The sequence below is a fragment of the Symphalangus syndactylus genome, chromosome 23 (genome assembly GCF_028878055.3).
Source record: "Symphalangus syndactylus isolate Jambi chromosome 23, NHGRI_mSymSyn1-v2.1_pri, whole genome shotgun sequence".
Lineage (NCBI taxonomy): Eukaryota > Metazoa > Chordata > Mammalia > Primates > Hylobatidae > Symphalangus > Symphalangus syndactylus.
In genome coordinates, this window is record NC_072445.2 from 38,948,631 (window position 1) to 38,958,833 (window position 10,203).

The 10,203-nt window shown below is 41.2% G+C and overlaps 1 long non-coding RNA gene across 1 annotated transcript; it reads left to right on the forward strand.

Moving 5' to 3' along the window:
• Positions 1-5,413: 5,413 nt before the first annotated feature.
• Positions 5,414-9,599, forward strand: LOC134735699 (uncharacterized). Its single transcript, XR_010119079.1, has 2 exons — positions 5,414-5,626; positions 6,544-9,599. It is a non-coding gene; the product is annotated as an uncharacterized lncRNA (long non-coding RNA).
• The last annotated feature ends 604 nt before the right edge of the window (positions 9,600-10,203 follow it).

Sequence of the window (10,203 nt, forward strand, 5' to 3'; positions counted from 1 at the left end):
GGCTACGAAAGGGCAAAATGAGGGATATTATAGTGATGAAAATGTTCTTTATTTTAATTATATCAATGTCAATATCCAGACTGTGATAATTTACTGTAGTTTACAAGATGTTATACTTGGGAGAAACTAGGTAAAATGCACATGAGATATCTCTGTAATATTTCTTAAAAGTGTCTGTGAATCAACAATTATATCAAAATAAAAAGTATAATTTAATACAACATCTTAACATTTTCAACAAAACTAAGTGTCAAAGTATCCCCATAAACCTCAAATACAAATTGGTGGAGACAAACCACTAGTAGTTGCACGTTATTAATTTTTCCTGTTATGGATTATGCCTTTGGTGTGAAGTCTAAAAGCTTTTTGCTTAACCCTAGATCTGAAGATTTTCTCCTGACAGTTTTGTGACTTTATGTTTTACATATTAGACTTTGATCCATTTTTATTTCTTCCTTTGAAATCTGCACGCCTTTTTTTTTTTCTCGCCCATTACACTGTCTAGAGCTTCCAACGCTATGTTGAATAAGCACGGCGAGAGTGGACATCATTGCTTTGTTCCCGATCTTTGGGGGAAAAATTTCAGTCTTTCACCACTATATCAGCTGTAAGATTTTTTGCAGATGCTCTTTATCAAGTTGAGGCAGTGCCTCTCTATTTGCATTTTTCTGAGCATTTTATCATGAACGGCCATTGAATTACATATTCTAATGCTTCATATATGTACATCATTAGGATTACACTTCTTTAAATAGCTGCCTTTTCTACTGGTTGTCAAATGAGCTGTATCCTTTCTGTTTAATGCCTACATGAAGTCTTTAAATATGGACTCTATGTCATATATTTAGTCCCTTTCAGGTTTCCAATATAAAGTGATACGATTTCAGCTACTTAAGCACTTATTTCGGCTTTATGCCTCATGTAGTTTAGATTTATTATGAGTTTGCACTTACATTTGATTCCTTTTTATACTCCTAACGTCTTTTTTTCTTAAACAAGTGGCCTATATATTTGGACTCACAATATTTATACACCCTTTGTCACCAGGGGTACATGTCCTTATGTCTTAAAGCACATGCTTCTGGAGTCCTGTCGTGTTACACGTTTCCTCTAAAACAAACCCTTCATGTCATTTGAGAGCCAACCCCACTTTTCAAGTTATTTAGGCTGCTGTAACCTCCATTAATAAAGGATTCAAAAGTCATAATTGTGTGATTCTTTAGGAATTATCCAAAAAGGCAATCTGATTTATTTTCCAAATATCCTGGATCTGAAATAATCTATCAGAGTTTATTTCTATGCTTGGAAAGCTTCCTTTGATGTCAGCATTTGCTGTAGCATTAGCTACACAGCTTATGTAGCTAAGCAAGAAATAAATTGCTTTTGTTGGTTTCTTAGTACATTCTGTCCATCAAGTACACTGAGTTGTTTAGAATTGTTTTGAGTCAACAGTGTAACAAGCATCCAAAATCTTGTATAGTCAATTTTCTTTGACTATTGTGCAAGAAGGTCAATTTCTATTTCCTCTGTTGACAATATCCTGAGCGTTTTGAAGTTATACAATTGCAGTGATAATTTAGCAGAAAAGTGTTAACATTTTAACCTAAATAATTGATTTTGTGTTAAAGAAATTCCGATGTAGGAATGTATTTAGTATTAACTATATGGAATTCTCTATAAATCTCATAAACACAGTAGTTACTTTTTTGAAGGGGATTAAAGATTAAATATCAAAATTTTCATTTTAGAAAATAAAAAATGTGGCTCACACCTGTAATCCCAGCACTTTGGGAGGCCAAGGCGAGCAGATCATGAGGTCAGGAGATCGAGACCATCCTGGCTAACACAGTGAAACCCCATCTCTACTAAAAAATACGAAAAATTAGCTGGGCGTGGTGGCAGGTGCCTGTAGTCCCAGCTACTCGGGAGGCTGAGACAGGAGAATGGTGTGAACCCAGGAGGTGGAGCTTGCAGTGAACCAAGATCGCGCCACTGCACTCCAGCCTGAGAGACAGAGTGAGACTCCATCTAAAAAAAAAAAAAAGAAAGAAAAAGAAAAGAAGAAATGTCTTTTTTCTTTTTAAAATTTTCCTATTTTAATATTTAAAATTATTTTCTTTTTTTAAAAAAATTATACATGACACGGTTTAAAACATCAAATACAGATGGTTCCTGACTTATGATGGTGCCACTTAAAATTGTTCAGCTATGATGGTGTGAAAGCAGTACACATTCTGGAGGAAATGTACTTCAAATTTAAAATGTCGATCTTTTTCTGGGCTAGTGATATGTGGTATAACACTCTCACCTGACACTGAGCAGCAGCAGTGAGCCACAGCTCCCAGTCAGCCTCGCTAATGTAAGTGTTCTGAGCATGTTGAGGGTAGGCTGGGCTAAACTATGATGTTTGATAGGTTAGGGGTATTGAATGCATTTTCAACTTGCAGTTTATCAGGACACAAACCCACCTTAAGTCAAGGAGCATCTGTATTTCTACAGGGCTTTTTATGCAAAACAGCTGACCACACTGCCTCCCCTTTCCTCTTTCCAGACAGAAATTCTAGTAGATAGTCCCATTTTACAAATGAGAAAGTGGAGGCTTAGGGAGGTTAATTAACACACCCAAGTTCATATGGGTAGGAAGTGATGGAGCTATGATAAGAACTCAAATCCATATGGCCCCCAAGCCTGAGGTTTGAGCTATATTGCTTCATAATTACAGGATATATTAGTTTCCTATTGGTGCTGTAACAAATTACCACAATTCAGTGTCTTAAAACAACAAAAATGTATTGTTGGACAGTTCTGGAAATTATAAGGCTAAAATGGGTCCTGTTAAATTAAATTAAATTTGGCCTAAAGCTGCCTCTGTACTTTGAATTCCTACATAGTATACTGAAATCTAACTTAATGTGTAAGAAAATTGTACCCTAACTTAAGAACATATTCTTGTAATAAATAGCTGAATCTCAGGCAAACACAGCAGCCAAGCTTCAGGCAATCACAGGTTGCCAACTGATCAGACCATGATCAAATAAGGCAAACACTGAGCTGTAAACAATCAAGCTGCTTCTGTATACCACTTCCTTTTTCTCTCTATAAATATTGCCTGCCCCTGTTGCTGAATGGAGCTCTCTGTACCTCTTCTGGTCCTGGATGCTGCCCAATTCATGAATTGTGCTTTGCTCAAATAAATCAAAATAAATTTAATTTGTTCAAAGTTTTTCTTTTAACACTTGTACAGGGCTAATCAAGGTGTTAGCTTGTCTGTGTTCCCCTTCTGAACGCTTTAGAGGATAATCTATTTTTTGCCTTTTCCAGCTTGCAGCAACTAGCTGCATTCCTCGGCTTGTAGCCCCCTTCCAGCAATCACTTTCCTCTGATTTTTGCTTCTAATATCACATCTCCTTCTACTCTCTTGCTTCTTTCTTTCACTTAGAAGGACCCATGTAATTATATCAAGACCACTTGGTTAATCCAGAATACTCTCCCCATCTCAAGATCCTTAATCTAATCACTAATGCAAAGTCCCTTTTGCCATGTAAGGTAACAGATTCACAGGTTTCATAGATTCAGATCTTTCAGGGGTGGCAGTGGGGGGCATTATTCCATCTACCACACAGAGTAAAGTTTCATCTGGATGACCCATAGGCCCTACAAATACAAAATGTCTAATATGGAATGTTCTCTTAAACTGTCCCTTCTTGATGACTGGAATTACTAACCACTTGGTCTTCCAAGCATCTTCTGCTCTCACCTTCTCCTCTCTCCCATATACAATGGATGAGGACACATCATGCTGCATCTGCTCCCTCACATGTCTCTGACCCTTTCTCTAGATTCCCTGATCCTACTTTAATTCAAGCCGCATCATGTCTGGTCTGTGTTACTCTAACAGTCACACACCCTGCTTTCTCTGCTTTCAATTTTGTGCTCCTCTAACCCAGTCTTCCCACCAGAATAGTCTTTCTAAAACATGAAGCTGCCCATGACCCTTCCCTTACTGTCAGTCTGCATACTAGTCCTACTGACTGCAGATCAAAGACCCGAGTCCTTAGCCTGGTGTGTGAGGCATCTGTCCCCAGCCCTCTGCTTCATCTGTCCTCCACCCATTTTACCAATTCCGAATGATTTCACTTCCCTCGAAGCCTGTCCAGGTGTCCAAGCCTGTCATGCTTTGTTAGACTTGGAAGCCATTCTCTATATGCCCTTGATCAGCTTGAATGTCATTTCCACTAGAAAATTTTCCTAATTGTTTGTGACTTCAATGTCCCAATTTTACACACATTTCTGCTGAGCCCCTTTGTTTGCTAATATGTCTCCTGGGTGGTAAGCAGGACTCCATGTCTTATTAATTTTTTCCGTCTCCAGAATTCAGCCACTGTCTGTCACACAAGTGCATAATGAGTTACTATACCAATATTATGCAGCCATGTCCCCTGTACAGCAGTTTCCTGGGTCTCATGGCTTCTTTTTTGATTTGTCTTGTTTATTACCAACTTCCATCCGTAAGACAATCTATCCAATCCTTGTCCCCTTTGCCACATCACATCCTCACGGCAATAACAAAGCTGTTAAGTTTATGCCCCTTCTCCACTTGGAGCAAGGCCTCACCATGTCAGGCCTCCCCCGATTCTCCTCCCTGCCTGGGATGGCAGATTTTGCTCTAGTGGGTCTCCAGGCCGTGAGGTCTCCTGCCGTTTATGTTCTGATCTGGATGGTGAGCTGCAGCTGAGCTTTAGACACTTTGTACTTGTCTCTGCTGGCCGTTAGAGACTTTGAACTCAATTTGGAGGAACTACTCCTGATGGATTGTAAGTGAGAGGATTTCCTGGTCTTCCTCTGGTGTCCACCAGAAAACCACGTTCTCTGCTTTTCGGCGTTGACTGCTCATGCTTATGTGATTTCTAAGAGTAAGATCCTATGGACTGTCCCAGGCAGCAAAGAATTCCCTCTGGATTTTGCCTGAAGCTGCACTTCCGGGCTCTCGCTTCATCAGAAGACTTCTTCATTTTCATCATCGGCCCAGCGATGCATGGGTAGCTCTTAGGGTTTAGCCCCAGAATGTACTGGGGGAGGGGAGGGTAAAGTGGGGGGGAAGGAGTCATAGTCGTAGGTCATCTGTGGCTGGAGTTTTGCATCCCTAATAAACGGGAAATGAACTGAAGGAAGACTGGGTTTTCACGTCAACACGAAGGACACCATTACGATGCTAGATTAATCATCAAATAAAATTCCAGATAGAAAAAATTCAGAAACTTAATTTGGAATTTGAGCCCCGCTCTGTGATGCAACGTTCCCAGCCATTGCTCCGAGGATGTAATGTGGACTTCCACCGCCAGATGGCGACCGAGACCGTAATTTAAGTTAGTTTTCTCAACTTCCTCTGGACTGAATCCCCGTGAAAATCCCAAGTTTAACGAGGGGCTTTCCTCGCGTAACCTTCGCTTCTGCTTCCTCTCTCACATCACCTCAACCTGCGAGACTCTGAAAGGGATAATGGGGGTTGGGGGGAAATACGGAAATTCAGGGAAGGGAGAAGGAGTGGTGTGAAGCTTTCCAGACCAGCCAGACAGAAATAGCATACCAATAGTGGTTTAGAGCACAAACGCCGGAGCCAGAATGTGTGAGTAATTTAAAGAGCCCTACCATGTAATCGTTGTGTGCATATGCATCTCTATGCCTCTCTCTCTTTCTCTGTCTCTCTTTCAACTGAGACAGGGTCTCACTCACTCTGTCCCACAGGCTAGAGTGCAGTGGTGCAATCACGGCTCGCTGCAGTCTTGACCTCCTGGGCTCCAGTGATCTTCCCATCTCAGCCTCTGAAACCACAGGGTCTTGAACTCCAGGGCTCAAGTGAGCTTCTTGCTTCGGCCTCCTAAAGTGCTGGGGTTACAGGTGTGGGCCACCATGCCTGTCTGCTATTTAAGTGCGTAGAAGAATGCCTGGCACTCAGTAAGTGTTAAATATTTATAAAATAAATTAAAATTTTATAACACTACACACATGTTGTTGAGTATGCTATAAATAGATACATATTTAATGAGATGTCAACATATATCACGTTAATGAATTAAGTAAGTTTGAGAATATTAGAGAAGAATGGTAATAGATCAACAGAGGAGGCTGGGCACAGTGGCCCACACGTGTATTCCAGCACTTTGGGAAGCCGAGGCAGGCAGATCACTTGAGGTCAGGAGTTCGAGACCAGCTTGGCCAACATGATGAAACTCCATCTCTACTAAAAATACAAAAAAAAATTAGCCAGTTGTGGTGGTGCGCGACTGTAATCCCTGCTAATGGGGAGGCGGAGGTTGCAGTGAGAGGAAATCGCGCCGCTGCACTCCAGCCTGGGCGACAAAGCAAGACTGCATTTCAAAACAAACAAACAAACAAAACAGACAAAATAGGGTTTGAGTATGTAGTCTGCTCTCAACATGAGATAGTAAAGTCTTTGCTTCCCTTATATTCTGCTAATTAACTCATTTGATGCACATCGATGTATAAAGCCTTTAACTTCTATTTATTCTTTTCCTTGAAAAGCATGCGGAACGCCTTCTCAAGACTCTCCCATTTTTTATTTGTGAACACCCACTGGCATTCCCGGATAAGAAGCTTGCAAGAAGGTGTGAATCCCCCTATACTTGTGAGCCCCTGGGGCTCTGCACTCTTTCCAGCCCACATTTGACTTCAGTCAATTTTTAAATGATTCCAGCTAAATTCTTACCGGTGCCCAGCTGTACCTGCCTTAGGTAAGCAAGCACTCAGGTGACAACTCTCCTAGATTTCAAGCTAGTTGGAAGCTTAACCTCAGCTCTGTGATGGGTTCAAAAAAACTGCGACCTTGCAATTTGTCTGATTTCTTTCTTGTTGCAAGGGACCATCATTGTTTCTAGTTCTCTGCATCCCCAAGCAGAAACCAGAACTCTGTATAAACATTTTTAAATGGAGGCATTGAGAAAAAGTCCCTGAGAAACCAATGAGATCCAGGAAGAATACTTCCAGCACTAACATGAATGGGGTTTGGCCATACAGACAGAAGGGTTGGAAACTCTTACACCTTGATTTAAACTCTCTATGCATATTCTGAGCACACTGGGGAATGTACTACTGCTAGGCTTGATTTGGATTCATGGCTATTACCTCCCAGAAAAAGATTAGGTCTTCTGTTTTAGTACATGAGATAGTTCCTCAGTTAATCTTATTGTTGCTATTTCTCTTAAGCATAAACAATGATTTGGGTCATGAATTTTAATGGGGTTTAAATTCCTTTGTGCATCCCAACATGTAATGAACTTGCTACTGCCAAGATGGATGCCATGAAAAAAAGAGATCTCATCAAAACTGTCATAGAGAGATGGAGGGCCTCTGCGTAGATGGCAGGATGGTGGTGGCCATGTAACTAGCTGCCCAGTGAGGAGCAGCCCTCGGGGAGAGCCCAGGTAGCACCAGGAGAAGCGGAAATAGAGAAAAGGGAAAGATTGAGGTGGAAAGAACATGAGAGACAAGAGCTCTGCATGGCCACATCACCAGCAGTCTTGTTACAATGAAGATGAAGGGACTGAAAAGAGGGGAAGAGATGGAATTCATTAAAGAACAGTGCTCATTCATACAAGGCAAGTATACGTGTGGCCTTTTCTCTCTCTATCTGAAGGCATGGCTTACTGTAACAGGAACTATCATGGGCACTGGACGGCTCTCTCATGGTGATCCCATCCTCCTCTACATCCCAAACTTTTTTTTGAATGCATTTCTGTGTTTTGACTTCCTCTCTCCCCAAAGTTCTTCTTAACTTCTGAGTATGACATAGCTTCCTTATTCTTTGACGTATTTGAAACCCCTAACTTCCTCTCCTCTGTGGTGTAACTCACATGGCTTCTTGATACCGGGAGGTATTGCCTGTGTACAACCTCATATTATGAGGATGAAATGCCCATGAATCTTACCAATCTGAGGAACAACCAGCATTTGTCTTCTCTGACACAACACAGGTGCCACATATTCTGTAGGAAAAGGTGGTGTTGAGGTCAGAACTTCCCTGTCTTTCTGTCTCTCTCTCTGGTTCTGGAAATGTTGAGAATATGAATGAAGGGAAAGATGGGCACCATGTGGAGGCAATTTCATGGTGGCATGAAACAATTTTGGGGGCATGAATGCCATGGGCAGGACATCGGGGCCCCAAAAGGGAAATACACAGTAGTTTCTTTGGACTTCAGTGCTCTCTTTTATAGTAATGGAAACCACAAGCGCAGAGGAAGGGGAGCTGATTCTGTAAAAAGATGTTTATTCCTATTTTAAAAGATGATTTTTTGACTATCTTCCCACAATAGAGCCAGAGGATCACAGGGGAAAGCTATGATCCTCAACTACAGAAAATGATGTTGGGTGCATCTAGCATCACAGAAGCTTTAGAGGACACAGTCATCTCAGGTACCTACAGATATGGAAGAAGTACCAATGAGAGTACCTATTCGTATTTTTATTCATGGAAGCGAATCGCTTCGGGAACCAAATCATTAGCTGCTGGTAGAATGTTCTTTTGGCTCCTCTCTCTCCTTAGCTCTCAAATACAGACTTTTTTCTGTGTGCCTCTGCTTTTGGCAACTCTGTTCCAAGCATAAGACTATTTGTTTGTAGATGAGCTTGCTAGGTCAGGGATCCCTTGTATAGGGAGATGGTGAATCACTGAGCAGGACACAGAGGCATGGGTTGAAACGGTGAGATGTACCGTAGTTTAAAGAGAGGTCACAGGAGCTCACGACCATTATTAGATAAACTCTAAATTAGAAAAAAGAACCACGTTTCTTTTTTGATAGTCACATAAAAATTGAAGCCATACTCATTCTAATAAAAAGTAACATGCCTAGCTCTTCATTGCAAAGCTCATCTATTATTCATAACAGGCATATAGGGTCTATATCATTTTTACAGAAGTGGAAATAGCATGCAATTACTAATTTAGTTTATTCATTAGTTTTCCAAAAGTGAAAAAAAGAATTTTCCCTTTGACTTCCTACCTGGTAATTTGAAAGAGATAACTTTGTGACTAAAAAAAGAGTACTTCACATCATACACAAATAATTAATGCAACTGATTGACCCAAGCTAGTGAATGTGATATTGTGATATAATAGGAAGTATATATTTGGTCTCTGACCCTGGTTCCTGCCCTTCAGCTCCTAAAACCCTTCGAATCTCCAGAGTGATAAGAGTGTCTTTTGCATGCTAATGAGGTGACTGGTGGCTGGGGCTCGTCACCAGAAAGACCAAGGCAGGATTAGAGGGTTGGGATTTTCAGCCCACTCACAATCTCTGGGGAGAAGGGAGGGGCTGAAAGTTGAGTTGACTGCAAATGGCCAATGGTTTGATCAACCCACCACGCTGACATAACAAAGCCTCCATTAAAACCCAAAAGGACAGAGTTTGAAGAATTTCCAGATAGCAGAACACAGAAAGATGGCTGGAGGGTAGGCTCTTGAAGAAGGTGTGGAAGCTCCGCACTCTTTCCCCCATACTTTGTCCTATGTGTTTTGTTTTTCTTTATCAATCTGTTCGTCTGTATCTTTTGTCTTATCCTATGTAATAAACCAGTGTATGTAAGTAAGTGTTTCCCTGAGTTCTTTGGGCTGCTCTAGCAAATTAATTGAACCTGAGGGGAGGTTTGTGGGAACCTCCAATCTATAACTGGATGGTTAGAAGTACAGGTGACAGCCTACTAGCAACTGGCATCTGAAGTGGGAGGGGGCAGTTTTGCATGACTGAGCCCTCAATCTGTGGGATCTGATGCTATTTTTAGGTAAATAGTGTCAGAATTGAATTGATTTAGAGGACACCCAGCTGGTGTCTGCTGGAGAATTGCTTGGTGTGGGGGAAAAATCTCCACATACCTGATGTCAGAAGTAACTGTGTAAGACAGCAGGAAAAATGCTTTGGAGTTTTTTGTTCCCCGCCCCCCACATCTCTATTTATATAGGTTAAAAATGTGGCTGCGTGCATGCCCATGATCTGAGCACTTTGGAAGGCGGGAGGATCACTAGAGGTCAGGAGTTCAAGACCAGCCTAAGCAACACAGTGAGACCCCTCGCATCTTTAAAAAACAAACAAACAGACAAATACATAAATAAATCAGTACAAGCCTCAGAATCCCTTATGAAAGTGTCAGAGTGATGAATGCCATGGGCATAGTAACAGTTAATGAAGAAAA